This window comes from Passer domesticus, chromosome Z (assembly GCF_036417665.1).
Source record: "Passer domesticus isolate bPasDom1 chromosome Z, bPasDom1.hap1, whole genome shotgun sequence".
In the NCBI taxonomy this organism is placed as follows: Eukaryota; Metazoa; Chordata; class Aves; order Passeriformes; family Passeridae; genus Passer; species Passer domesticus.
The window spans coordinates 1,839,979-1,865,129 of record NC_087512.1 but is presented as its reverse complement, the minus strand read 5'-3'; the positions used below and the strand labels follow the sequence as shown (position 1 = coordinate 1,865,129).

Here is a 25,151-nt window from a genome sequence, read left to right as displayed (position 1 = left end):
CTGGAATGCAAAATAAAAGGTACATGGTGTGGCTGGATGCAGCCAAGACCATGATGTGAGGTGCTCTGACCCCTAACATGCCAATAGTGCCAACAGCCCACTGAAAGAGGTCCTGTCCCCAGTCTGTCCTTTCCGTGGGCTAGGAGGTGAGGCATCCCCCCTGGAGCAGGATGCCTGTCCCCAGTCTGTCCTTTCCATGGACTAGAAGGTGAGGCATCCCCCTGGAGCAGGATGCCTGTCCCTCAGCAATGACACAGAAGCATCCAGCCCTGATGCACAAGGACACCAGGAGGTGCTGGGAGGTGATGCTGAGGAGTGCAGTCATTGATGTGGCAGCTTCCAGCCTTGCTGTGATGGAGAAGTCCAGGCACAGCCCTGCCTCACTGCTGCTGCCTGCAAAACATCTGAATTACCCCCAGCAAAGCACTCTGCAACCCACTAACACCCCTCTCCTCTCCTGTGCCTGCTGCAGAGGGCAGCTGGAGGGGCTCAGGAGACACAGCACAGAGGGATGCTGCAGGCACTCCGAAAATAAGGTGCACACAGATAGTCTAATGTCTCTGCTAATCACCCCCCTGCCCCCAACACACGTCTGCCAAGAACAGAACTGGCTGCAAAGACTGAGGATGTTTTTTGAGAAATATTAGCTGTAGCTCTTTGCACGCATTCGCCTTACAAAGCGACTGGGAGAAGAGAGGGGAAATATTCTTCCTGTTTAGCACAAAAATATAGGTAACAATTATGAGGCAATAATTGATTCATCCGATAGTTTATTAACTGGAGTTGGGGTGTGCAAGTGACAGGCTCTGCAGCAAGCCTTTCATGTGACACGTTATTAAAGGCTCTTTTTCTGGCTCCGAAAGGCAGTGGCTGGAAGATCAAAGGTCAGACATTTCAAGAAGTAAATTGGTTTAATGTGGCTGCAGATAGCCTCACAAAAACCTAATAAATATGCAGTGAAATGTAAGGAGAGAAAATTGTGGACAAGAGAGACAATTACTTTGAAACCAGGATAAGAGCAGCACAGGCTCAAATTAATCAGTGTTCGGGCTGCTTCTCTCTGTCTCAGGATTTAGTATTCAGAGCAGGAGCCCAGCTGATGGTGGGATGTGTGCAGGAAGCATTGGTACCCAACACCAGAGCGTGCTGGGGGAGGATGCTCAACTCCAATCCACAGCTGGGGTGGTGCTGAGAACCACCTTGGTTTTCCAGGTACACCTGAGACCCACAGCAAAGGATGTGCGTGAGCACCACAGCACTCTGTGGTGGCTGGTGAAGAGATCAGCAGTCCATGGCTGAAAATTCTCCTAAGAGGGTAGGCTGGCACAGCTGGGGCTGCTCCCCTGCACAAGAGAAGGCTGCAGGGACACCTGAGAGCCCCTGCCAGGGCCTCATGGGGCTCCAGGAGAGCTGCCCAGGCACTGGGGACAAGGCCTGCAGGGACAGCACACAGGCCATGGCTGCACTGCCACAGGGCAGGCACACATTTTGGGATGTTGGGCAGGAATTGGTGGCTGGGAGGGTGGGCAGGCCCTGGCCCAGGGTGCCCAGAGCAGCTGTGGCTGCCCCTGGATCCCTGGCAGTGCCCAAGGCCAGGCTGGACAGGGCTTGGAATAATGTGGAAGAGTGGAAGCTGTCTGTGCCGCTGTCCTCGGAGAGGTTGGAACTAGGTAATTTTGAAAGTCCCTTCCAAAAACTGTTCTGTGTTTGTATGATTTCATTTTATGACCCTGAGGGGAACCCTTGGTGCGACCAAGTGGGTTCATGGCAGCACTGGAAGATCAACTCACAGCCCCAACTCCATTGTCCATTGGCAAAAATTGAAACAGAAGGGCTTAATTACAAAAAAGTGATGCTTTAAGCTCACCTCATTTTTTGCTTGATCTTGTGACCTTTTCAGAAATTTGCATCACTTATTTTTTAAATCCAGATAGTGATATCTGAATTATCTGGGGTTTTTTTGTTTGGATTTCATAAAATGCTTTAACTCTAACAACCTCTAAAGACTCACAACACAGGATTTCTTTGCTAAAAAGTCACAGGTTCCCTCCTTTTGATTACAGGTGAGAAAACACCCACTCCAGCTCTTTAATCTGGAAAGGGACTTCCCACATGAAGACAAAGCAAGATATGCCCAGCATGGCTGGAAGCACGGGCAGAGGGAACCAATCCATGAAACAAAACACCTGGTACCCCTCGGACAAGCAGGTGAGGGCACAACCTCTGTATTCCCTCTGCAGGTGACCTTTCCCAGCTGAGTCACTGTGATCCATCGTGATTTGCTACAGCCCCAGAGGACAGACAGACAGGGACTGAGCAGCAGGGCTGGTCTGTGATTCAGCAGTGCCAAACCTCGCCTGCTCACCCTGTCAGGGACCTTCTGCAAGCACGTAAGGTTGGGACCCAAGGGCTAAACCACTTGGTAGAATCACAGAACCATTCAGGCTGGAAAATCCTGCTGAGTCCAACCATTCATTCTCCCAGCACTGCCCAGCCCACCACTGACCTATGCTCCCAGTGCCACAGCTTTTAAATTCTCTCCAGGGATAGGGATGCCACCACTGCCCTGGGCAGCTGTGCCAATCCCTGATCACCCGTTCTGTGAAGAAAATTTCCCAATATCCAACCTGAGCCTGCCCTGGCCCAGCCTGAGGCCGTTCCCTCTCCTCCTGTCCCTGTTCCCTGGAGCACAGCCCGACCCCCCGGCTGTCCCCTCCTGGCAGGAGCTGTACAGAGCCACAAGGTCCCCCCTGAGCCTCCTTTGCTCCAGGCTCAGCCCCTTCCCAGCTCCCTCAGCTGCTCCTCATCAGACTTGTGCTCCAGACACTGCCCTTCCTAGGACATGGTCCTGGATCATCAGCCATGCTCTCCACAGCTGGAGCACGGATGAAGGGGATCCCTCTGCCCAGCACATCCCCATTCATGGCTGTACCCCTCTGCCCGGAATGGAGCTGCACCCAGGACAGCACCCACACCTCCCTGGAGGGGAAACCTTGTGAGAGGCCTTGGGCATGAGGCAGAGAGGGACAGCTGGTGCCACCTGTGTCCTGCTGGCCAAGGGACAGTTCAAAGAGAACCCGCCCTTCACGGGTCAGCAACAAGGAGAACTGAAGGGACATGGACCTCTGCATCTGCAGCCCACACAGGCAGCTCTTGCCCTGAGTTATCTGCGTGTATATTGCTCTGCCATAAATCAGGAGCCCTGACACTGTAATTTGTATCTGGGGAACCTGGAGCAATTACAAAATCAGCCCAAACACCATTTGTTTCACAAGATTTTGCCCTTAGTTAGCACTGTCGTTCTGCTTTAATTGCACTGTAATTAATTGCAACAAAACTGTTTGGAAAGTGCATGTGCACAGTGGAAAGGCTGGAATATTGCAACCTGACTCCTCTGTTGCAGCCACAAGCATAAAATCTGTCATCCTCTTTCCATACTAAACTTAGCATCCACTTTACCACCTTGTATCCAGAGGATCTCCAAAACCTCTCAAAGTCAAACCAAGACTCTTGGAATGCAGCTACTGGCTTACTTTACATCCAGGGAAATTAAGGCTCAGAGGAGTTAATCTCTTTAATTTCTCTTCAGACATGACTAAGAGGGTATAAATTGCCCAAAGTAAACCAGGCCCTGTCCAGGAAGTAAATCACAGCCCTGCAACACTCAGAGGTTCTCATGTTCCCTTGCAGCTCCCAAAGCCACCCAGCACCTTGAAGAGGCTGGGATCTGCCTCCTGTCCATGGAGGAGGTTACCTCATAAATGAATTCAACATGAAACGAAAGATCTCCCTAACGACAGACAGCAGTGAGAGTTGGAAGTGATGATGTCCCATCCCTGGAAGTGTCCAAGGCCACATTGGACAGGGCTTGGAACAACCTGGGGTAATGGAAGGCGTCCCTGCCCATTTCAGGTTTGTGGAATAGATGATCTTCAAAGTCACTTCCCACCCAAATCTTTCTGAGACAAAGGAAAACAATTCTGATCCATTTCTTTCACAGCTCATTCCTCTTCAGCATCTAGCTGTGACATGGAGGCACTAATCCCAGCTGAAGTGGGCTTCCAGACCCCCTCCCAGCAGCTCTGTCCCTCAGCACAGACTGCAGCAGCAGCCATAATGTAACTGCTGGGCAGCCACTTGGAAATGAGAAGCCACCAAATCCCCCCACAGCTGCCTTGAGTTTCATTCCCTGAATGATTATTTCTGTGGAGGGAAGGCAGCTGCACCAGGAGTCTGCATCCCTGCAAGGCTGGGGAGAAGATCTGGAGGGACACTGGAAACAGGAGCGGATGTGGCTCATCCCCTCTCACACCCCCTCAGTGAGGGGCTGGGACAGTGACTTGCTGTTAGGGTAGGAGGGGACATCTCCCATTTTAAAATTGCTCAACATCCCTAACAAGAAATTCTTGGGGTTTTTTTTTTTTAAGCTAAATAGACTTGCAGAAAAACATATACTCTTGCTTTTCCTCCCTCTTTGCTGTTTTAGTTTTCCATCTTCTCTTCTCTTCTCTTCTCTTCTCTTCTCTTCTCTTCTCTTCTCTTCTCTTCTCTTCTCTTCTCTTCTCTTCTCTTCTCTTCTCTTCTCTTCTCTTCTCTTCTCTTCTCTTCTCTTCTCTTCTCTTCTCTTCTCTTCTCTTCTCTTCTCTTCTCTTCTCTCTTCTCCTCCTCCTCCTCTTCTTCCTCCTCCTCTTCCTCTTCCCTCTCAGAGCCACACGGTGGAGAAAGGGCCCAAATTTTGCATGAAGGCAGCAGCCCAGGGGCCTGTGGATCCCCCTCTCTAGCTGCCCACCTGGCACTGTGGTGTGACAGATAAAGAAATCCCATGGCAGAGGTGAGGATGCACCTGCTTGGAGGAGCTCATGGCAACAGGAGCCAGGCAGGCAGCAGCAGGGGGTCTGAAGGCAGCAGCAAAATGATTGGGATTATCCCAGCTGCAGTAGCTCTGGAAGATCCAGCTGATCTAGGAGACCTCCCAGGCACATGCCTAGAGAGCCTGGGGTTTGGCTGAGGATCTACTCCATCAGCTTCAGCTCACCTTGGCAAAAGGTGCCCAGATACCATGGTGACGGGCTCGGCAGGGATAAACACTGAACATGGGTGTGGGTTGTTTGCATAGTTAGGAAGCTGGCTGGTCTCCATCCCTCCACCCTGCCTCCTCCCAGCAGTGCCAGGACCTCAATCCAAAGTGGTCTCCTTCCTCCTCCTGGGCTGGCTCATCCGCAGGCAACACGGAGGCACTTCCCAAACTGGTTTCCTGCTAGGCAGGGCAGGGTGGGGGACAGCAGTGCTGGGCTGCTGCCTCTGCCTGGGAGGTGGAAGTCCTTTGACGGCCCCAACATCTGCCTGAACCCACATGGAGACGGCGCAGAGATTTCATGGTGCGGACATTCCCTCCTCCTCCTCTTCTGCAGCTGCCAAGAACATCAAGTCCCTTGCAAAACCAACAGCGGCCTTTCGCCCACCTCAAAAAAAATCACTCAGGACCACCACACACCCATTCCTCAGGTGCAAGGGCATTTTTTTGAGGAACAGGGAAGAAGGCAATCCAAGAGTAGCAAGAAATAAATCTATAATTAAGGCAAGCTGCTCACATGAGTGATACTTGAGACTTATGCAGACCTGTGAGCAAAGTTGCCATCAGGCACGCAGCTCCTCTCAGGCTTCCAGTAAGGAATAAAAAAGCTCTGACTAATATAAAGAGGCCTCCAAATCATTCTTGGCAGAAGCATCCCAGCCTCAGATCCCCTCCCTCTATTCATCACTAAAGCTTTCTCAGGCAAAGGAAAATAAACCATGCAGCTACCTCACTGACCTGACCCGCAGCAGGGTGCAGCTGGGTGCTGGCTGCCCCTTCTCCAACATTAAATGGCAATGGAATTGCATACACATACATTATATTAATTTTTATATTGTATGTAAATTTATAATAGGTATTATACACAAAAAGATACATTATAGAGGTGTATATATTTATAAATATACTAATTTTTATATTGTATGCACACTTATAATAGGTATTATACACAAAAAGATACATTATACAGGTGTGTATATTTAGAAATATATAATATATTGCATTTATAAAAATATTTATGTATTTCTATTTTTAATATAAATATATATTTAATATATATTTATATATTAAAAAATACAAATATTACGGGGGATAATGACATGCAGATGAGACCCATCTTGGATTCCGTATTCCCATCTCCCTCCTGCCAGGAAGGCAGGGGCACTGGCAAGGGCAGGGATGAGTCCTCCCATCACTGCCTGCTTTTCCAAGATCATCCAGACACACTCAACAATATCATGTTTCTCTGCGGTCTGAGATCCTTCACCTTTTCTAATTTCTTCCAAGTGTATAAAAGCATTCCACCAGGGACACTTAATGGGAAAAAGACCAGGACTGTGAACTGGGAAGGGAAGACTCCAGTTTTGTAACTATTTTAATAACTCGTTATTTAATTAAGAGCAATAGCTCTGAAATTATGTCAGTGAAACTTGCTACTTAATTATTAATTAGAGGAGGAATTTCAAAGGAGGCTACGGGAGTTAGGTGCTGGACAGCCCCGGGCTTGCTGGAAAATCCCAGGTTTCTCCAGCTAATGCTTGCTCAGTGCTCAAACACGCTGGGTCTGACTCCTCACTGCCTGGCACCTGAAGTAAACAGTGTCAAGCACAGGCAAAAAGTGAGTGTTAAACGCTGCCTGTTCTGGATCAGGGGTTTGGAAATTCCTTGCTGCAGAGGTGGGAGTGATGGAAGGCACCGGAAGACCAGGGAGAGACCGCAGAGATCTCCTTTAACTTCCCAGGAGTCTTGCTGGGCTGTCCTGGCGTGGATACATCAGGATATGTGCCGAGAAACCTATAAAAGGTTTCTTCTCTGATGTGGGGTGCTAGAGATGGTGAAGGCACAAAGGGTTGGCCATGCCCATGGTATCGCTCCCTGCAAAGAGCTCTCGGATAGACCCAGCAACGTCAAAATCCTTTCAGGAGGAGAAACCACTCTCTGATTCCACTTCCACCAAGCAGAGGGAAAGAAAAAGTCCTACTCAGCTTCATTCCCCCAAATATTGCACCTGAGTGAACCGGAGGGGGGTTCCACATCCCCTTTCTGGGGGCAGAAGAAGCTGCAGGTCCCTGCATGGCCGCGCCGAGCGTTCTCGTCCACCCAGCGCGCTCCGGGATGGCCGAGCGCCGGTTCCTCCTCCGCTGAGCACATTCCTCCCCTCCTGTTTTCATTCAGCCCAACCTTAAACAAAACCACCGCTGCTGTTTTTATCCACGGTGCGGATCTGGGAATTGCCTGCAAGGGGTCAGGGGAGCTGGAGAGGGGATTTGTGCTGCTGAAACTGAGTTCCATCTCCAGAAGGAGCCGTTAAAAATGTAAGCGCTTTGCTAGGTATAACACGCTGCCCTGCTGCATCCCGTTTGCCAGTGAAGAAGCAAAAAGTTCCTCAGATCGACTGAGATTTACACCCAAGCTCTAGATATGGGGTCTCCAGATAAAGGAGCTGCAGCTTCCCCATGCAAGCCCCACTTGCAGCATGGGCAGTGTGGAGCAGGTCAGCTTGAGCTGGGCTTAACCCTGCACCAAGCATCAACCTCCTCCCGACCATGCTTCCCAGCATGTCTTTTATCACAATTTTTCTGCCAGCATTAAATCTTCCAAGCCATTCTAACTATTCAAGACAAGAATGGGATTTTTTTTCTCGCAAGTTTTCCGCAAAGAACAACTGAAACAGAAACTCCTTCAACACAAATACTAACAAACAAGTATTAAAAACATATAATAGAATATTATCTTGTGTAATTATAGATGTATATTTGTATCTGTTATATATTTCCATCTACTGAAATATTTATATTAATATATATTCCTATTCTATTCTATTCTATTCTATTCTATTCTATTCTATTCTATTCTATTCTATTTTAATTTTAAATATTAATCAACTGCCTCATGAGATCTCTTCTGCCTACACAGCTGGACATACTGGCAGATCTGTTCTTGCACTGGTATTTCCTATCTAAAGCAAATAAACATATAACTAAGCTAGACTTAAAAAAAAAAAAAAAGCCCAAGCCCCGTGAATTGAGAGGTAGTATCGTACAGTTTCGTACAGGTGTTGATGTACAGCCAAAATCTCCCAGCTTGGTAAAGATTCAAGATACCAAGGAAGGAAATCAGACAGAGATTCACGGGTTTGAGTTCAAACAGCAATTAAGAACACGTGTAAATGGCGATAGATTAGTACAGAGGATCGCTACGACACGCCAAAGATTTCCAACATGAGCACGATCAGCCTCTGAGCAATAAATTCAAGCGCCTTTCCCTCCCCTCAATATCCTCCAAAGCCCCTAAAAGCTGTGGAGAAGCAGGGGGGGAGGATTTAAAAACTAAAGAAATCACATATTTCAGAAGCCAAAAAAGACAGCATCTGACCCACCTTCCCTCTCCAGGTGCCGACCCTCGTCCGCCCCTCGGCTGCCGTGGCTGCGCGGGGAATCCGGCAGCGTCGCTCCCCGGGTGTCTGCAGCCAAGCAGAGATTGTCATTGATTTGTGTGCAGAAAGTTAAGCCTTTCTAGGAGCGGTTGGGAGAATTCACTCCCACCACTCCCTCTAAACCAAAAGTATTTGGCACCAAGCCCTACTCGTCCACCTGTACGATTAAGGTCTAAACAACACACGGGACACAGGCTGATATTTACCGGATCTGTTCGAGTTTCCTTTTCTAAACCAGCACAAAAAGTTCTTCAGAAAGAAAAACTTGGGGGTTTGCTGTGGTTTTGATTTTTTTAACTATTTTTTAAGGGTTTTTTTTTTTTTAAATCTCGTTTTTCTTAAAGCATATTTATCTCATTCTTTTTGTTCTCTGCTCAAGTAAGACAATCCCCTTCCTGGTGTAACTGGTGACCCCCAATTTGCCCCCACAGAGGTCACTTTGTGGTTGACTCTCCTATGATCTGCTCCACTTCTCCTGCAAACTGCACCCATCTGAGTTGGGTAAATGTAGGGAGGGGGGTGAAAACTGCCTCCTTTGAAAAAATAACTGGCTGTAATTCAGTAAAAAAATCAGGTTTGCACATGAATGACCCAAACAAGCAAGAAGATGGGGGCAAAATATCTTCAGACCGGGAGGTTGGTTACTCAAGTCCCCAACCACTGAGCTGCCCTGGTGACAAGACCCAAACCCAGGTGTCCACCCCAAGGAATGGGTGCCTGAAAAACCTTCCCAAGTGCCCAGTGTGAGGCTTCCAAGCCCCATGCCCAGCACTGAGGTTTGGAAGCCAATTCCTGGCCACCTCAGCTGCACCAGACGGCCAACAATGCCATCCCACATGCATCTCCTGTGACCCCTGGCCACAAAGATGTTCCTAGAGGAAGATACACCCCTCAGGAGCCCGTCTCAGCAGCCATGAGCAGCCTTGCCTGGCTAAGCCCAGCTCCCTGGCGTGCACACAACCCCAAAGGGTTGGCCATCGTGTTGAGTGATAAGAACTGGGCTCCCTCCTCTTCTCCCTGCCCTGGTAACAGCTCATTCTTAAGGTTCTGCCCCAAATTAAGCAGTCACACTGAATAAAGCACTGCATTTCATAAAATGCTAGTTACTTTCTGGCACAGGTATAGTAACAACAAGGAAATAGATGTTTTTTTGTTAATACAATAAATTCAATGAGAGCAGCTGGACACTGAGTTCCACATTACATGCTTTTCCGATGGTTTTCCTCCAAAGAGGCACATTAAAAAAAAAATCCCAAATCACAACCAAAATTGTTTATACAAGGGAAATCTTTCTGAAGCACAAGGCAAAATCAAGTGTAAGATAGCCTGGGGCAACCTGGCACTCCCAGACAGGGCTTGGAAGAGCTCCGTGCTCAGTGCACGGTTACTTTTGAAACTTTTATTACACGCTTTCTCAGTCTGTAGGGAAAAAAACATTAATGCTGTTTCCATCCCCACACCCAAAGCACTATCTGCAGCTCCTCTGACTACTGGGTTTCTAAGGAGTGTCTGGGTAAATCAGTACATGAAGTCGGAGTGAACAATGTGTCTGGCCCCAGATAAGGGCAGAGCAAAACTTGGGCAGCATCCAGTGACTGTCAAAGTCAGCATGGAGAGGAACACCAATTGCCACCCACTGCTTTTCCTGGTACTCCTGCAGCTGGCATCCCCTGTGGGATGGGAGCACCCGTGCAACCACCCACCCAAGCTCCTCAAGCACAAAACCATGCAACTCTTCACTTCCCACGAAACCTAACTCTTTCCCCCCACACCGTGAAAAGGATTTTCCTTCATCAATTCACCAAAGCCAATGTGTTGAAGAAAAAATTACATCTCTCCTATGTTAGCAAAGCACATTGCTATATGTATAGGAATACATATTAATATAAATATTTCAGTAGCACATTGCTGCTTCTCAAGATGGTTTATAATCAGGGTTTATAGATGGTTTATAATCAGCACCATGGAGGTGTCAGAGCATGTCCAGGGCAGGGAACGGAGCTGGGAAGGGGCTGGAGCCCCAGGAGAGGCTGAGGGAGCTGGGAAGGGGCTCAGCCTGGAGAAAAGGAGGCTCAGGGGGGACCTTGTGGCTCTGCACAGCTCCTGCCAGGAGGGGACAGCCGGGGGGGTCGGGCTGTGCTCCAGGGAACACGGACAGGACAAGAGGAAATGTCTTCCAGTTGCACCAGGAGAGGTTTAAATTGGATATTGGGTAAAATTTCTTCATTGGAAGCACTGTCCAATGCTGGCACAGGCTGCTCAGGGCAGTGGTGGAGTCCCCATCCCTGAAGGGGTTTCAAAGTTGTGTGGATGTGGCACTTGGGGACATGGGACAGTGGTGGCCTTGGCAGTGCTGAGGGAATGGTTGGACTTGAGGGCTTTTCTAGCCTAAACTATTCCAACCACAAATTCTTGCAAGCCAAACCCAGTACTTTAATACAGAAAAATACCTGGGTGTGGACTGTGACAATTGAAACATCTCAGTGATAACTTTGAGTCGAAAATCACTGCAGACCAATTAAGTCCCCACTGAACCCTGGAAATTATTTGCCCTTTTCCATATGAAATTAGCTCATTTTTTTTCTTTTTTTTTTGATCAGCATTAATGGAAGGTTGAACAGGTCTCCTACACTATAAATGAGAATAAAATAAAGCACTTCTAAGAAGGTGTGAAATAAGAACAGCAGGAGAAAAAAAGAAGAAAAGGTTGTGCTAGACCCCACCTTGATTTACAAAGACAACAGGAAACACCTAGTAAAAATATAATTAAAAACGCTGCAGTGATTGTTTACCATAGGTAAGAAAAACTCTAATTTCAAGTATATTGAATTGAAAACTTTACAGGAGAGTACTTGAGGGAAGCTTGTCTAATCAGAAAAATAAATAAATAATCGTCAAGTGTAAAGATTTTTATGGGCAAAATAATTTTTGACAGAGTTTTGGGCATTCTTTTTGATTTGTGAATTTATACAATATTTTCCTTTTGCACTTCAGATTTTAGGTGATTTTAAACTTTCTAGTTGGAGCCCAATAGTCAGCTTCAGTAAATACAGCTCTCTGAGAGCTAGAGGAAGATATTTTTCGCAACAAGACTTGCTGCATCAGTCACATTTTTCAAAGGAAAATAATTTTCCTCCTCAAACATCCCTATTTCATTGCCAAATTGTGGTGGTAAAAATAATGAAAAAAAACCCACCTTTTTTTTTCACAGGTTGATTTTGCTAAGAAATGGAACCCATAAAAATATTTTCCTCCTGCTAAATCTCACTGAAGACTGGGCAGGTTTGCTGGCCCAGGATGTGTCTAGATAGAAAGCTACTGCTGCCACAAGTACCCTTATCCAAAAAAACCCAAAAAGCTCTACAGGAAACCAGTGAGAACCAATGCTGAAGAAGTGCTTTCCCTACACAGCCTCAGTGATTTCATATTTGAAACCTTAATGGCTGCAACCCAGATTGATCCTGAGGGATCCCCAGTGTTTTGTAACGGAATGCAGGAGTCAGGGAGGCTCCACTGTCTCCAGCAGAAGGACAGTCAATTATTCCACCCAGCTTCCTCAAAGAATAGAAGCACAGTTGGATTTCTTTCAAGGAATAGGGCTGGATGGAGCCAAGGTGATATTAACAGGTGTATGAATACATATATTTACACAATACATGCGCAACTAGATGGAAGGATTTTCATACATCATATGGCTTCATTGAGAAACTCTTGGAAGAGCTGTCCCCCTGACCACCTCCTGCCTGCCTCCCTGGCCTGGAAATGCAGAGTCTGGCCCCCCAGAGCTCCCAAATCTTTAGTGATCCACAGTTCCCAGCCTTTCTTGGTCCTGTGCAGCTTCAGGGTATGAGGAAGATCTCATGTTAGCACAGATATGGCAAAACTTGTGCACAAACTTTCCATTAAACCAGTATTTGGCTAGAAAACACATGCCTGAAGACAACATCCTAGTCAAAAAAAATCTCAGAATGGCTTAAACTGGGAGGGACTTGCAAGACCATGCCTTTCCAAACCCCCTGTCACCGGCAGGTCCACGACAACAGGTCACTTTACTTGCTTTTAATGCTTCAGTCCCCACTTTCTCTTCACTGAGAAAGATTTTTTAGTCTGCTTCAGTTTGTGTTGGTGCAGGACTGGGACCGGGTGAGGGCAATTAAGAATCAATGGCAATAAAATGAAATGTAAACACAAATGGATGTTAACAATAAAAGGCATGACAAGCTCTCTCTTCAGGGTTGATGGCTTGATGCATAATTTTATCAGGGATACCTCTCACAACCCAGGGCAGCTGACACTGGGTGAGATGAAAGCCCCCAAGGAGGTTCAGATCATTCACTTTACATCTGTCACCATCCCCAATGCCAAAAAACTTGCCCAGCACCTCAGACCAAAAGTGAGATGGGTGGCAAAAACCCAAATACAGTCTGCTGCAGGATGGAAAGGAGAGTATCTGCAAAGACTCAGATGCTACTGATGCTGCAGAGAGCAGCCTGACCTCCACTGCAATCACTTTAAACTTCCCTGTGCAATTCACAGTCCCAGCTGCAATTTTGAAAAGCTTTCTCTGCCTCGTAATTTCTCGGCAGGTTATTTTTCCTTTGCTCTCACACAAAATGAGCCACAGCTCCTCGCTGGGTCCACTCACACCATCCCACACGTGGATGGGCTAAGGACAACACAGACAATGGTCCATCATTGCCAGCATTTCAGCCTTCAAGTGCTGGTAACACTCTGCACAGATCACTTGCTTTCCTTCCCAAACTGGAAAGTTATCCTTACCCGGGAATAGGAAATTCCACAGAAGCTCCCTGATGTAGGTGGAAACAAATTTCTTTTGCTTTCAAAAGCTGTGGATCAGGCCACAGCTCCTTGCAGAGCATCACGTTAATAGTGAGAGGCAAATGAACCATTTCATTTCTCCTAGCTGAAAGAAAAAATAAAAATGCAGCTGACCTGATTTACCTTCCTGATAATGTATTTTAAAAAAATGTTCCCGGGCTCAGGACTTTGCCAGCTGAGATTTCAGACGGAATGGGACTGTTTATGTCATGACCACAACCTTCTGAAAAATGCCCCTTTAGATGGGAAAGCTCACAAGACCCTCAGGTATAATGATCTCAGCTGTATCAATAACCACATTTCGGCAGATTCATTATCTGCTCACCAGCCTGCCTGGCCGCACAGCGAAGCGTTGCAGCAGGATGGAGCAAGAAAGGAAAACATTGAATTCAGCCCTTCTTCCCACATTAAAAAAAAAAAAAAAAAAGAAAAGAAATTGACATTGTGGGTCATTCTTTTCCTTAGCAAAAGCCAAGCTTTTATTTCCACTGCTTTCACGCTGTACTCGGGAGGGAGGACCTGAGCTGCACACAATATTGAACACAGCTGCTCAATCCCCCCTCACTGGGTGCAGGAGGATTTTCCTGCACAGCTCCCATCTTTTCTCCCCAAGCAGCCTCATCCCAAACTTTACAGCAAAACTTTCTTTTTCTTTTTTTTTTCCTCCATTATTCAAAATTTAAACATCCATCACTCTATTACTCAAAGTTTTGACATCCATGTTAAACCTACTCATGGATTTCAGACCACACTTCATAGGAAGTTTAGGCTACAAAACAAAGGTTTATTTCATACCAGTATTTTCAAACAACAGGGACCGTCATGATCATGCATTCTGCCCTCCAGCTTCATACAAAATAAAAGACTTCACCCAGTAATTTCTGCAGCTAGGCTCTCATTCCTGCCTGCCCTCCAGTATTTAGAAGCAGAGGCAATCTTGGCTGGAAGATTTCAGATCAAGGGGGCTTGTCCTGATCCTTTGGCAACTGCTTCTAGAATTTTGTTAGTCTCATTATAAAAAAATTGCACTTATTTTCTTTCCTTTTTTTTTTCCTTTACATGTTTAGCTCTTGTTTCTGAGCATCTCATCACACCAACCGTTTTTCTGCTAAAACAGTTTGCCTCTCTTCCCAAAGTGGAGATATGAATGCTACAATCCTATGAGTAAGTATGAGAGTTGTGAACATCTCTCACAGAATCTCACAACAGAATCCCAAAATGGTTTGGATTTGAAGGGACCTTAAAGCCCATCCTGTTCCACTGCCCTTGCCATGGGCAGGGACACCTTCCACTGTCCCAGGCTGCTCCAAGCCCCATCCAGCCTGGCCTTGGGCACTGCCAGGGATCCAGGGACAGCCACAGCTGCTCTGGGCACCCTGGGCCAGGGCCTGCCCACCCTCCCAGCCACCAATTCCTGCCCAACATCCCAAAATGTGTGCCTGCCCTGTGGCAGTGCAGCCATGGCCTGTGTGCTGTCCCTGCAGGCCTTGTCCCCAGTGCCTGGGCAGCTCTCCTGGAGCCCCTGCAGGCCCTGGCAGGGGCTCTCAGGTGTCCCTGCAGCCTTCTCTTGTGCAGGGGAGCAGCCCCAGCTGTGCCAGGCTGCCTCCAGAGCAGAGGGCCCCCAGCTCTTGGATGCTTCATGGCCTCCTCTAGGACCATTCCAGCAGGTCCACTTTCTCCTTATGTTGGTGGTTCCAGAGCTGGACACAAGACTCCAGGTGGGTTCTCACCAGAGGGAAGTAGACACCCTGGAAAATCTCTGTCCCACCACTGAGTGCATCTGACCCCTCACCACAAGATGTGGGATTGATTATTGCAACAACCCACAGCTAGGGAAACAGGAGGAAAGGAAAATGGCAAAAGTAAGATGGGAGAAAAAAAAACAGCAGCTCTGTCTTAGGTCAGGGGAGAGAGCAAGCAGCCACAGGTTGCTAGGAGAGATGAGGACTTGTAGATCCAGGGATGATTAACCCAAAATTAGCATGGCAGCATGGAGATGGGGGTTCATGTAGAATGGCCACCACTTAAGAAAATCACAAAAGTTTTGGGGGCAAATCTCATCCTTTCTGGCAAGACTGATAGTTTTGGAGCTTTTGGAGGTGCCTCTGCAAATTCATAACTCCTCCTTAAGGAATGTAAAGTGATGGAGGGCAGAGAGAGGAATTTTCTGGTTTTCTGGTCTCTTCCAGGGTCCTACCTGGTGTCAAGCCAAGGAATGGCCCTCCCAGAAATGGAGTCCAAACAGCAGGGACTGCTGCTCTGTGCAGAGTCACAGAGCAAAGCACCCAACGTGTTCAGCTGCACATGGGAAGGGACGGCCAACAATCCGGGCAATATTACAATGCCTTTGCATAAATCAGCAGCAAAGCCTCAGATGGGGAGAAGAGTAATGATGCAGAAAAGGCAAGAAGTGTTCAATCAATATTTCTGCATCTGGAAAGAAGGCAGGATGAGGTGCTTGTATCACATGAGGAGGATGAAGTACTTTCCAGCCCATTAGTAACCAAGGAGGTTGTTAAACAGCATCTACCAGCAATAAACAATTTTGAATCAGCAGGCCTGGATAACTTGCTCCCAAGAGCCCTCCAACAGCTGGCTGAGAAGCTCTCTGGCCTGCTGATGTTAATTTTTAATAAATCTTGGAATACCGGGGAAGATCCAGATGGATGGGAGCATGAAAATACTGCACTGATCTGCTAAAGGGGCAAGTGGGATGGCCTGAGGAACAGGTTGGCTTGCCTGCCATCAGTCATGGGTAAAATAATGGGAATCCTCCCAAGAGTCACCCAGAGGAGGAATTAAAAGATGGAAATACAGCTCATGTTTGTCAGAGAGGTTCTGTGGTCAACACACCATGTCAAACAAAGCTGATTTCGTCCTCTGAGTAGATTACAAGTTTGGTTAATAAAGATAATTGCTTGGAGATAATACACATATGCTTTTGTACAGCATTCAATTTACTAGGGCGTGGCAGGTTGATTATAAAATGAGCATTGCATTACAAGAATAAAGCACATCTGCAGGGGATTCAGAGGGGATCCCAACAAACAGCTGGCAGAAGGGAATCAGGCTGTTTCTAGGGGGATTTCACAAGGCTCAATCCCAGCTCTAAGATTCAACATTTTCTTATCTGGAAGCAAATACAACATCACTGCTGATTAATCAGCTAAGTACTAGACAAACAGGAGAGGCCAAGCCATTTGAGCAGAGCTGAGATGATGACAGCTCAGCATCTGGCTGGGGTCATCACTGCACCTCAGAAGGTAAGAGGAAGGGGATAGTTAAGGAAAAGCAGAGGGAGGATGCTCAGAACCAGGGCAGTGATGCTGTAGCAGGTGGTGGTGGGGAGATGCAGACCCCAGGCTCAGCAGGAGGGCAGAAGGTTGGATGTCACACATCCTCAGGGAAAACTTCTTGGAGTGAGGTGCCCTAAAAAGGTAATCATAAAAGGATTTACCTTGTAGGAGGAAACTCAGAGCCTGGGATGAGAGAGGTTGGGATGAATGACTCCGTATTGCAGGACTTTGCATCTGGGGTTGGATATTGCCTAGGAAAGGAAGCAAAACTCAGACCAGCCCTTTCCACACTTTATTCTGACACTGACCTTAGTGACCCTGAGGAAATCAACTAAAGCTTGAACCAGCTTTTTCTAACAGGAATATCCCATTTGGCTTTTTCCATCCCTGAGCTTTATCCATCCCTTGGGAAAACACTCAACACATGGGCAGACACCTCAGTGACACTCCAAAGGGAAGTGCAGAGGTACCAGGCATGCCCTGTGGGCAGCCTGGACACATGGACACCTAGGTCTTGTCTGCTGCTCCAGACAAGAAAGAAAAGGTTCTGAGAAACCTTGAGCAAGCCTAAGTGTTCAAACAAGGTTTTCTGCATCTTGGTTACACCAGAATCAGTTAAACTACTCTTAGCACCCTCTTCAGCAAGATTTCTTTTTTTTTCTCTGAAGCATCACCAATTCAATTCAATTCAATTTTATTTTGGTTTACTTCTACTTTTCCATCCTCAAAATCCAAAGGTTACTCATATTCACATGGGGCACATTGTGTCTAGGAAAAGCTGCTCACTCATCCAGGCCACGGCCAGCCAACATCTATCCCTTGCTTGGGTGGGCTTTGGAGAGATGTGGGGCTCAGAAAATTCAAGTGAGAGTGCATTTCCCTGGGTTCAGAGCAGAAGAGGGCCCTGTGGGAGAGAGAAGGGTGCATGCCCACCAGCTCACGTGTGCTCCTCACTCTCAGCCCTGGGGCAGGTTCATGTCTTTGGTCTTCAGAGCACCACAGGAGCAAGGAGGTGATTTGGACACACCAAGCCAGGTCACAGGAGCAGTTTCTTGCCCAGCCTTCACTTGTGTGTGGATGGACAATCTGGTACCTCCTCTTCTTCCTGCTGCTTCTGCAGTTTCCTCGGAAGGGACCAGACCCACCAAAGATGAGAGGAAACTTCTTCATCTCCAGAGCCAAGAAAACCCTGACCAATGTCATGATCACATCAAGGTCAGGCACCCTCATTGGACCTCATGGAGGTCCCAGAGCAGCAAGGATGGGGAGGGGGGGCCTCACACTGGACTGGCACTGGGGAGTTTCTCCTGGAGAGTGATGTGGGGTGTTTGTTCCCTGATCCCAGCCTGAACCAAGCTCAAATATTGCTCACTTCCACATGCGCCAACAGAGCAAAGGTGGGCAATGGTCCCTGTGAAACAGCCTCACAATATGGAAAATATGGAATTTTTTGATCCTATGTCTTTCCATCCTCCTGAATCCAATTCAAGGAAAAATTTATCTTGCAACCTATTTTTTGTCAGGATTTGCAGAGGGCTTCTTAATACAGCACCTGTCCTAAACATCCAGTTTCCCATGGGAGCTGGAGATGAAATCTGGCTGAGGGCCAGGCTGGCCTCACATTTCCATTTGACTCTGCCACTAACTGGTGATGGAGAGCCTGCTGCTCACAATGTTCCTCAAGGGCTCCTCTGACTGCTCCTGCTCCAGGGACAGAATGAGGTCAACAATTCAAATCCCAACAGTTTAACCCAAACAGGCCCCATCCATCAGCACCTGAGCAGTGGATTAGAATACATTGTTAGTCCTGAAGGTGAATTGAAGGGATGAGGCATTAAATCACAAGTCTTACTTAATGCTAGACATTACAAAATATTTCAACCTTTGCCAAAAGTCGGGGGAAAAAAGCCAGTTTATCTTAAAATCACTGAATGCCACCTAACAGAGTTTTGGTGAGGTGATCCAAACTAAAAGTAAAGCTTTCTTCAAGAACACTGCAGCCACCTTGTTGGGCTGCCCAGATGCAAGGTAAAAAATAGGTGTCCATCCAAAAAAAAAAAAAAATCACCTAAAAAACCCAAACCAAAACAAAAAACCAACAAAAAAACAAACAAACCATCTGGGGTCTCTGTAAGTGCCACTGGGAAGATGCAGCAGGAACTGATCAAAGACCTCAGACACAGGATCATCTTCCCTATTGTGGCTTCTACTACCCAAACTGTCAGGAGCTCACAAGAAACTTCATCTCCCCAAAGAGTCACTAATTGTGATGGCCTCTTCTATCTCACCTGAATGTATCTGCCTCATCTCCAGAAACACTCAAGGTCAGGTTTAATTTGGCCTCGAGCAACCTGTTCCAGTGCAAGGTGTTGGAACGAGATGAGCTTTAAGGTCCTTTCCAACCCAAACCTGGGTTTGGGATCCTTTGATTCTGTGCATTAAAGGGGAGATAGGATCACCACAGCCTCACTCCTGTGCGTGCCTTTAAGTATCTGTGCCTGGCACAAAGCCCTCAGCAGGTGAGAGCCCTGCCAGGGAATGCCCCACTGCCTTGCCTGCCTCCCACCTTCTCTTCCTCTTCCTCCCCAGCTCTGCATCCAAGAGCAGCCAGGCTGAGCAGCAGAGCACAACCACAAGTGCTCCAATCCCTCCAAAAAAGGCATTCACTCCCACCTTCCTCCTTGTCTCCAGCTCAGGTCCCTGGGATAGAGTGTTTTTCCTCCACCACAACCAGTGCTTGACGAGGCAGAACATCCCCCCCCTGCTCCACTCAAGCCCGAGGGAGGGTGCAGCCAGAGTAAATTACTTAGAAGACGAAAGGAAAAAAAAAAAAAGAGTAAAATTAAATAACCACAGAAGACAAAGGCTTCTTGTCTCAAAACCCTTACTCAGCCAGCACACTGGGCAGGTTGGCACCGTGCTCAGGTGATGCTGCGTAGGCAGGGGCTGTGCTGGGGCTGCTCTGGGAACCCCACTGCAGCACCCTCTCCCCGCCAAATTCAGCACCAGGGACCCCAGTGCTCCCCAGGCACCCAGATTTTAGCAGCTGGGCAAAACCCAACATTTCATATTTAGAGAGATGTGTAAGAAAAGGGTTTGGGGCTGACTGCTCCAGCAGGACGTGACTTTTTCAACAGGTTGAACTTGTAATTGCATATTTTTCTCCCCTATATTAAAAAAAAGAGAGAGAGGAGGAGGAGTAGAATGGACTCATTTATCAAGTGCAGCCAAACACAAGGCTGGACTCAGTCAGTGACACCCTGTATAATGGCATTCCAGTTTGTCCTCCTAAATAATTTGTATTCTAATGAGGCCTTTTGCTCCAGCAGGAGTTTGTAGCCCCCACACTTTCTCAGGTCCTTCTGTGCTTTTATTTGACTTTTTTAAAATTTCCACTGCAATATTTTTATTAACAAAAAGAAAAAGGAAAGCAGGCTTGCTTCCCTCCTGGCTTACATGGGAGCAGGTAATGAATCTCTGAGCACAGGAGTTGTCTCAGCTCTTATCTCCATGGCCTTGCTGTTCCCAAAGACGCTCATTTAAAAAACTGCCCCACCATGATGAGATAATGGGAACAGAGAAAGTCGGCAAAGAAACAAAAAGGCAATCAGGATCTTTAGAAGCAGGGGAGCCCCATGATTTCCACCTGTTCTCCCCCTGCTGGGACAGGTCTTTAGGTCATGATACCATAAATGAGAAGGGCACTCCAGGGAGGGCAATCATGAGAGATGTGCTCCACATCAGAAAGCCATTTTGCAAAGCTTGGTCTTGCTGAAGGCTCCTCCATTTGGGTCATCCTCAGCTTGTTGTGGCAGTGCTGGCAGCCCAGAGCTTGCACCCCTGTGCTGGTGGTGGGGCCAGGTTAGCTGGGGGTGATGTGCATCCAAATTCCAGCTGCTCCAGGCCAAGGTGGTGGTCCTGCCTGCCTGTGGTGGGTGCCTGGGGAAGGGCAGTGAGGCTCTGATCCTACAGCAAACCTGTGTGGGCCAGAACTGCCCCACATCAGCCACAACACAGCTGGGGCTGAGGGCACTTCAGGCCACCTCAACACAACTTCTGACCCATCCAAATGCCAAGCCCTGCTTCCACCATCTACTCCTGGAGATTCCTTGAGCTAGAAGGTGCAGTGGGTGGCTGTGAAAACCTCTACAAAGCTCTGCAAAACAGAACCAAAAGCTGTGGCAGCATCTTCTCTTGCCCACCTCCAAGCCCCATCACCATGGGCCCCTGCTCATGGTCGGGACAGTGGCATTCCCTCAGTCCAAGTGCCAGAGCAGGCCCTGTCCCAGCTGCAGGATGGAGCAGAGATGGCTAAAACAGCCAGCAGGAGGGAATGAGAGATGGTGGGGGCCCCACACATCCACTCCCCCGTGTGAGCCTGACCAGTCTCATTAACAGGGAGGACTTAGTTCTGTAGCTAGGTGGGATGTGCGTGGGGGATGCAGAATCCTGACCCTTTCAGGCCAGGAAAGGGCCCTGGAAAGGTAACAGGCTCTGGAGGGGCTTGCAGCCTGAGCCAGGATAAGGTTGGGGTGACATCTAGGACAAGATGCCCCAATTGGTCCACCCCCTTACAGGTTCCCTCCCCAGCACTCCAGGGCTGTGGGAGAAAAGAGCCACCAAACACTTAAGAGAGAGATCACAAAAGCAGCATTTCCGATCCACACACTTTCACAGTTTCACTGGGAGACAGGATGGAGAAGATTTTACAATCAAGACTATCCAAAAGGGAGGTTTGGCTTAAAAACCTGCAAAACCTCAGCAAACCTGGTTAAAACACCAGCCTAACCAGGCTCAGCACAGCTCTCCCCTTCAGACTGGGGAAACAAATGTTACAGGTTTATACACTAATTTATTTCTACCCATTTAACAAATTAATGTGTCCCTCCCATCCCCCTTCCCTGGAGTAGCAGGCTCTGCAGCTCAGAGTCAGTGAAACTCCTACTTCCCAAAGCCTTGGAGATAGCAGCTTGACCTTCATTACTGCCCTGCTTTAATTTCCTGCCTCTCTTTGCTAACCCTCCCTGATGGAGCCCTGCCAGGCTTTCTCCCTCCCTGGGGACCATCCTTGCTGCTATTCTGCTTGGGTTCTAATCACCTTCTGCTTTGAAGCCTCCAATCTTTCACAGCCTTCCCCCGTGCTGTGCCATCTCACCAGCCTTTTTGGGAGCACCAGATGGACCAGCCAGATTACTCTTAGGAAATATCTACTCTTCTCTTGGTTTCTTCCCTACCCTGGGAAAAGCTTCAAAGCTGCTCTCCCTGCTGGCAGGATTCCTCAAAGAAAAGCTCTGTGGACAAGGCCAGCAATCTCAGAGTCCCAGCATGGTTTGGGTTGGAACAGATCTGAAAGCTCATCCAGTGCCACCCCTGCCATGGGCAGGGACACCTTCCACTAGCCCAGGCTGCTCCAAGCCCCATCCAGCCTGGCCTTGGACACTGCCAGGGATCCAGGAGCAGCCACAGCTTCTCTGGGAAACCTGTGCCAGGGCCCCACCACCCTCACAGGGGTGGATTTATTCCCAATTTTAACACTAACCCTGCCCTCTGGCAGTGGAAGCCATTCCCAGTGTGCTGTCCCTCCATCCCTTGTCCCAAGTCCCTCTCCTGCTCTCCTGGAGGTCCTTTAGGGCCTGGAAGGGGATAAAAGGTCTCCCTGGAGCCTTCTCCAGGCTGACGTATCCAGCTCCCTGTGTCCAAGCAGCCTGGCATTATGGCTTTAGCTCCCATCCAGGCTTTACCAATTGCCCTAAAGCCCAGCACCCACAGGCTGATACACCTGCAAACCACAGTAGCAAACCCCAGCTGGGCTTCCAAGAAGGTGGCCTCTCAACTCCCACAAGTTCAAGATCATTTTAAACCCCTGAATAAAGAGTAATCACTCTTCCAGGGTTTTTTTTATAGATCTTGTTTTCGTTACCATCCCCAAACAACATCCAAGCCTTATCTGAGTGCTAAATTCCCAGCTTTGGAGGCATCCCCTGCCAGCCACTTTCACAGGCTCAACCCAAGGGGAAAGCATTTTCTCATGGCCACAGCTGTTTCCTTAAACAGACCCTGTGCTATGAGATAGGGAGACAGACAGTGCACTTTCTCTGGCCACTCATTGGCTTAGAGATCCCCTTTTCTCTGCCTCTGCTTGGCTCTAAGCCTCCCCCACAGCTTTTTCCAGCCTCTCTCTTGATGATTTTTTCCTCTGGCTGGTAATTGTTCTCATTGCCCTTGGCTCACAGATGGTCCTCAGAGAGCTCACTGCTGATGTGGTGCCAGCTCTGCTCCACTCCAGCTGCTGAAGGGCATCAGGAGACCAGCTACCACTGCACAGAGACCCCTCCTCTGCTCCACCTGCCCTTCCACACCCAGGCAGTCGCTGCAAAAGGCTTTGCTCACCACAGCTGGGCCATGCCTCAGACCCATCCCAGCACCCAGGTCACCCTCCAGCCCCTCTGCCCCCCACACTAAGCCTCCCCATTCTGTATCTCCATCTCCCTACCCACCCTTCCTCCCTGACAGTCTCTCCTGCCATGCAGCTGAGTCACTTCCCCTTCTCCAGACCTTTCCTTCAAGCTTTCCCATCCCCTTTGGCTTGGGAGCACCCCTGCAGGGTCACAGTAAATCTCTCCCACACAGGGGAGCAGCCCCTGGGATGAAATCCTTTATGCTGAGGCTGACAAAACACCAGCCCAAGTTTCCCAGAGCAGCTGTGGCTGCCCCTGGATCCCTGGCAGTGTCCAAATCCAGACTGGATGGGGCTTGGAGCAGCCTGGGATGGTGGAAGGTGTCCCTGCCCATGGCAGGGGGTGGAATGACATGATCTTTAGGGTCCCTTCCAACCCAAACCATTCTGTAAATCCAGCCCTGGGCTCCAGCCCCGCTCCACAGGGACAAACTGGGACTGCCACCCAGGCAGGATGGATGTGAGTGGAAGAAAACAAGGGGGGAAAAAACACGGCAGAGCAGAGAGGAGGTGAAAGGAGGTCTTATTTTTCACCAAGCCAAGTTGTTTTTGGAGGCACAGACACTGGGCTCATTCATGAAGCAGCTAAGTGCAGGGTTTTCAACGGAAACAATGAATTAACAAGGATGAGCAGCAACAGGATAAATGACCTTTTTCCTGCCTCCCAAAGTGTCCTGTTTCTTTCCTAACCAAGCAGCCAACAGCTCGTTTAGCTTCAAGGCACTCAGCCCCAGCAACCTGGTGCCTCTAGAGAAGTCCAAAGGCTTAGAGAGGAGCTTTCCACGGGGTGCCTCTTTTCCTGTGGCTCCACACCTTTCATACTCAAAACCATGGGAGCTGGGGGCTACAGAGGACTCCACACGGCATTTGGGATGTGAAGCATGGGTGATGCCACCCAGCAAGGCAACAGCCCCATGGCCAAAGCCAAGGCATCATGGAATGAAGCTACATCCCAGAAATTTCAGGCTGGAAATCAGGAACAGGCTCTTCACCCAGAGGGTGGTCAGGCACCAGAACAGGCTCCCCAGGTCATGGCCCCAAGCCTGACAAGAGTTCAAGGAGCATTTGGATGATGCTCTTATGTTTAGACAGTCCTGCAAGTAGCGGGGAAGTTGGACTCCATGGTCCTTATGGGTTCCTTCCAATTTAGAATCACAGAATTGTTTATACTGGAAAAGCCCTTTAAGACCATGAAGTCCAACCATTCCCCAAGCACTGCCAAGGCCACCACTGACCCATGTCCCCAAGTGCCACATCCACACGGCTTCACCACTGCCTTGGGCAGCTGTGCCAGAGCTGGAAAACCCCTTCCATGAAGGAATTTTCCCTAATTCAATCTAAACCTCCCCTGGCTGTCCCCTCCTGGCAGGAGCTGTGCAGAGCCACATGGTCCCCCCTGAGCCTCCTTTTCTCCAGGCTGAGCCCCTTCCCAGCTCCCTCAGCCTCTCCTGGGGCTCCAGCCCCTTCCCAGCTCCGTTCCCTGCCCTGGACACACAAGATATTCTATGATATTAATGATTCTAAGATCAGTGCCCTGAAGTCCAACCCACTGGGACCCAACTGAACCCATCCATGGGAGAAAGATCCCAGTCCACTGAGAACCCAGTACCTTTCACCAGTGTGCAATTTCTCTCCAATGACTCAGAAGGAAAGTGGTTTGACTTGTAGTTTCTGCTATCTCAAAATCTATCAGAGGGATACACTACCCTATGCTAACATAACGGATTAAAAGCAGAAGATAAAATGCTGTTCCATTATCTATTTATTAAAAGCACCACTTGAACTGCTTTTATTCAGTGTATATCTCCCAGTAAAGAGGCACTCCTTGACGGTGTAAATCAGTGAGCAATTGTGTTTTAACAGCCTTTAGAATGGCATTTCCCCACGCTTTTAGACAGAATATCAGACAGAAAACCTCTTCCAAAACTCACTTATCGTAACAGGAGAGATCACAGAGCTCTTTACTGCTCCTCCACCACCAAGACAAATATAAAATGGGCTTCTAAAACTCACAAAGCAGAGATCATTCCCATTTCTGCTGCATGAATA

At 48.3% G+C, this 25,151-nt stretch overlaps 1 protein-coding gene across 5 annotated transcripts in view; it reads right to left on the bottom strand.

Annotated features, from left to right (window-relative positions):
- Nucleotides 1–25,151, bottom strand: part of ZBTB7C (zinc finger and BTB domain containing 7C) — a 154,879-nt gene that overhangs the window by 43,915 nt on the left and 85,813 nt on the right. Inside the window, exon 1 of one of the 5 annotated variants that reach the window (XM_064404015.1) lies at nt 8,454–8,533. The exons of the other annotated variants lie outside the window; for them this stretch is intronic. The gene's annotated coding sequence lies outside the window, so the exon portion shown is untranslated. Of the gene's footprint in view, nt 1–8,453; nt 8,534–25,151 lie in introns of those variants that run through there. 5 annotated transcript variants of the gene reach the window in all.